Consider the following 5,338-nt stretch of genomic DNA (forward strand, 5'->3'; position numbering starts at 1 on the left):
CGCCTGCGCAGCGCGGGCCCGGCAGCGCGGGGAGGAGCGGCGGCGCCGGGGCCGGGCCGGGGCCGGGGAGACGGCGCGGCCGGGGAGACGGCACCGCCCCGCCTTCGGCACCGCCCCTCCTTCGGCACGGCCGGGGAGACGGCACCGCCCCGCCTTCGGCACCGCCCCTCCTTCGGCACGGCCGGGGAGACGGCACCGCCCCGCCTTCGGCACCGCCCCTCCTTCGGCACCGCCCCTCCTTCGGCACCGCCCCTCCTTCGGCACCGCCCCTCCTTCGGCACCGCCCCGCCTTCGGCACCGCCCCTCCTTCGGCACGGCCGGGGAGACGGCACCGCCCCGCCTTCGGCACCGCCCCTCCTTCGGCACCCGGCGGGCGGCGCTGGGCGTGCGGCGGGCCCCGCCCTGGCCCCGCCGGAGGCTGTGGCTGCTGCCGTGTGGGCGGGTGTCCGCACCCTCTGCACCGCCCTTGTGCAGAGCAGCGCGCCGGGTGACCGCGTCCTGTTGCTGACGAGGTGGCCTCAGGGCAATAAAGATTATAAAGATTAATTTATTTTTTTTTCTCAGTGTTTCCGTTTTACGAAGGTGAGCCCACTCACCTTCTGTCAGGCCAGAGCCACAGCAAGCAAACACCCAGATTGAAGATGCGGATGGATCCTGCGGCCAGCAGTGGAGGAAGAATGCATGCTGAGGGAGGGCAAAGATGCCTGTGGAACAGACGTGTGAACTCTCCCTGGAGTGCGGCTGACTGGGGTTCAAACTAAAATTGTGAATAAACGCTATGTTAGATTTCACACAGATTTGTCTCCTTCACCTGCAGCATCCATTATCCGTGCTTTTTCTAGTATCTGGGAGATGCTGGGATGGATTTGGGATAAAATGAGGTGCAGCTGTGTTGGTGGGACCTTGGCACCTTCTACAGGTCTCTTCCCAGTTTAGCCAGCCTTTTAACTGCTAAAGAGCAATAGTTACAAAGCAGAGCCCTCCGACTGTCTTACAGCAAAGATACACCCTCCTGTGGAGTTACTGCCTGTTGATTTCACCATCCTGCACTCTTTCCTCGTGTTTACAGGATGAGATTTTAGATGAGAATGCTAGATGAGACCTAGTGGTGAAAAAAAACAACCTCTTGCCTTAATTATAGCTGGAGTTCTAATTTTTAGAGGTCAATACTATCATTAAGACAACATTTGCATCTAAATTAATACTTGGTTGACAGCTGTGGCAAGTCACAAACATGTCAGGAGGACCCTTCTTATTCTTTTAGACTCAAGTACATTAGTTAGCTTCTTAGTCCTTCTGTTCTGTGTCTGATATATTTATGAATTGGAAAATATATGCTGTAGATGAAGCTTTCTGAGTTGGTGACAAACCTTAAATTGAGGTAAGTTACACAGCAAGTAATTGTGAAGGACAACAAATGAGATGGTGTCTCACATATAGCAGCTGGTACTCAAAGTCACATACTTGTTGGGGTTGGAAGGAACCTGTGGAGATCATTCAGTCCAATCCCCTTGCCAAGGCAGATTCACCTGAAAGAAGTGACACAGGAACAAATTGAGGTGGGTTTTTCAGAGAGCAAGACTCCAGAACCATCCTGGGCAATCTGTTCCACTGCTTTGTCGCCCTCAACGTAAATAAGTTCTTTCTCAAGTTGAGGTGGTCATAAAAGAGAAATATTCATCTATTCATGGCTTTGGCTTTCAGACTTCTTAAGGACATTGAGGTGTCGGAGCATGTCCAGAGAAGGGCAGTGAAGCTGGTGAAGGATCTGGAGTGTATGTCCTATGAAGAGTGGCTGAGAGCTGGGGTTGTTTAGCCTGGAGAAGAGAAGGATCAGGGGAGACCTTATCACTCTGCACAACTGTCTGAAATGAGGCTGTAGCTGGGTGGGAGTCAGCCTCTTCTCCATGACAACCAGTGACAGGATGAGAGGAAATAGCCTTAAGCCATGCCAGGGAAGATTCAGGTTGGACATCAGGAAGAATTTATTCATGGAAGGGGTTGTTAAGCATTGAAATAGGTGGCCTAGGGAAGTGGTGGAGTGAATGTTCCAGAGGATGTTTAAAGAAATTCTGGGTGTGGCACTCAGTGACATGGTCTGGTTGTCACACTGTGATGTTTGGTCAGAGGTTGGTCTTGATGATCTCAGAGGTCTTTTCCAGCTTCATTGATTCTGTGATTCTTTAGCTCCCTAACCCAAACAATCTCATGGCTAGACATAATCAGACTCTTATCCTTCAAGTGTCAAAGATTATTTAATCTGCTGTGTTTAGATAAATTTATCCATATTCAACCTTTTTATACTATGACATGCATCTTTAGTAGTTGTTCTTTGGAATTCTCTAACATTTTCTTAAGAATAAAGTGCACAAAAGAAATCTTAGATGAGTTACATAAATGTTTAAATGGCTTTACAACATGGTGTTTGTCAGAACAGGTATTTTGGAGTACCCATATATTTAAGGAAGAAGGCATTTAAAAGTGTATGTAAAATCATTTTCTGAAACAGACTAAGCTAAAGGAGCAAAAGGAGTTTTCAGGAACAGCATTTTAACTTAGTTATATATTTGGTTAGCACAATTAAGCTGGTTAGCTTAATCTACCACTAACTACTGCAGTAGTTAGACTACTGTACTGTGTCTCTGCCAGTAAGACTGAATTCTTACTTCAGAAATTTGAGGCCCCGATGGAAAATGAAGAGACATATAAAGAAAATCATTGAGAATAAAACTTAACTTAAAGGTTTTCTTTTATCACTGACAATGATGCTGTGTGTATAATTCAGAAGTAGACATGTAAAAATATATCTCTTCAATAAGCTCTGCAGAATAATTTTTAATGGAGAGGATGCAAGATTCATGGACAGGTTTCATTAAAGGGTTTAATGCAGTTTTTTACAACATTAGTTTAAATTGGCCTTTATCCAAATGCTGATTGATAGATTGAAATGTTCGAGGAAATATGATGATTTATGGCATTATATTAAGATTTATGACAGAAATGTATAGTGGTGCATCACAAAGAAAAGGTGAGATTTTTTTTTAGGATATGCATAAAAATAGCGCTGAGCAAGTGATACTCAAAGCTACGGGTTTAACTGGTGAGCACTGAAAATGAATTCTTTTCTTTATCACCTTTATCATCTTCATCCCAGTGCCAAAATAGAGTGTGAGTCCTTCTGTCCAGAAGTCCATGCAGGTTCCTGTGCCTGAGGATACCAGGTCCGTTGCAGAACATATGCAACCGTGGCTCAGAATTCTGAGGAAAATGCTAAGTTGCAGGAGGAAAAAAAATACCTATCAGAAGGTCTGAAGAGGAGATTAATGTGAGATGAGAAAGCTGAAATTTCAGACAGGGTAAGACAAGGGAAAGCACTGTCAGAGGGAGGCATGGCTGTGGCTGTGCTCCAGGGAGCTGTAGGAGCTGCCCTTTCTCCTTCCTGACTTTTGCCTGCCTGGCTAGCGGAGACTCTGCATGTGTCTAATAAAAGGTGGTGAGCACATTAATGCCTAACCTAATAGTGATAATTTGGGTATGATAACCAATAAATAATTTTTAACTTTGAGCATGTTCTGTTCACAGAATCACTTTATGCTTGGCTAAAGTGTCCAAACAGGAACACAAAGAAGAATGACTACAGGACACAAAAGATGACAGTTAAAGCATTTGTGGCAATTTTACTCCCAAAACTTCAGTTCAAAAGAAAATACATGCTCCCAGATTAAAAAAAAAAAAAAAAAAAAAAAAAAAAAAAAAAAAAAAGATGGTTTTGGAAGGAGACTGGTGATGCTTGGTCCAGCCAAGAAGTCAAGAAAAGTTTTCAAAAAACAACCGAACAAATGAAACCACAAAACAGAGGCTCAATAATGCCAAGGGATTCATTGAGGAAAAATAATCAATTAAAAAGATCAAGGAATCATTATAAATTTGCAAATATTTGGCAGATTTTTTCATATGTTGAAAATTTTCTTTAGAATTTTCTTAGTAATCTTGTGAACTATTGAATATAACATGCGAATATTTAATAAAATTTGGAATAATCACAGCAGGGATAGTGTGTTTGTACTTTTGGTCTTTTTCAACTTTTTTTCTATTTTTGCTTGCTTTTGTCACAGCTGAAGCCACATATATAGTTGAGAATGAATATTTGTTTCAGGCAATCTAGAATTGCTCTTTGTTCTTTAATAGCCTCCAAATAAAGGCGGGGGGGGGGGGGGGGGGTTGCATCCCAAAGGTATGTGTGTTATTTGATACTGAGTTATTTTCCACAAACGTTCATATAGCTCATTAAAGGGCCAGCAATGTTTTTTAACTTGTTTCTTCTCATATAACCAGACTGTTTGATATTTTCCCACTCACTTTTTGACATCTTGGGTGGGATTTGTCAAAGGAATGCAAGCGTGGGATACAGTCTAGACAAGGCTATTTGAGCTAGTCATTCTAAGCTGCATCAATGGTCAGCAAAGAGAAAAAGATGCTTTTGGAAAGGAATTCATTTCAGCACAGAGTACACTTTTGAAATATGTTAGATGCATCATTCTCTAAAACTGCTTATTTTTCTTTATTGACATTGAGAAAAGTCTGAGAAGACCACCTCAGAGGTAAATGATTGAAGTTTTGCAAAAGGAGCCTCTGTCCTGGCAACAGTGTAGACTCTTTTGGCTGCCAAATGCTGAGTCTGCCATTACTAGAAATTCTGAGGTGAGATGAATTACTGTCTGGAAGCCAGAGACCAGAACCTGAAACCATCCATTAAATAGAAAACTCAGTCAGAAAATGGACACTATAGAAGGGGAATGGCTCAGTTCTTTTAAATCACTTCATCTGCTCACAATTTGTCTCCTTTCATTTCCTAACACTTCATTTAAAGTGTCTACTTTTGCATTTCATCTTTTTCCTCTTGTCACAGCCTTTGTGGATGCCTGTGTTCAGATTCACAGCTGCCATGCCCATGAAGAGGTTGCCCAAAAAATGTGGATACTCCACCCTGGAAGTGTTCACCACCAGTTTGGATGGGGCCTTGAGCCACCTGGTCTAGTGGAAGCTGTTCCTGCCTAGGGCAGGAAGGTTGGAACTAGATTGTTTTTAAGGTTTTTTGCAACCTAAACTGGGCTATGATTCTATGATTTTGTTGCTCTGCAGATCCTCTTGGAGTTGTTTTTTGTTTCTTCTGTTAAATACAAGTTACTCGGGGTCAGCACAGGAATGAGAAGATGTGTGTTTGTAAACAGTGAGAGGACTTAATTATCAGTGTTAATGTCTAGGCTATCATTAGTTTCCAAGTTCCAGTGTGATATGCAAGTAGTTAAGATTTTTTTGCATCTTTCAGAGTCTGAAA

Source organism: Lonchura striata, chromosome 1 (assembly GCF_050655825.1).
Source record: "Lonchura striata isolate lonStrDom1 chromosome 1, ASM5065582v1, whole genome shotgun sequence".
Taxonomy (NCBI): domain Eukaryota; kingdom Metazoa; phylum Chordata; class Aves; order Passeriformes; family Estrildidae; genus Lonchura; species Lonchura striata.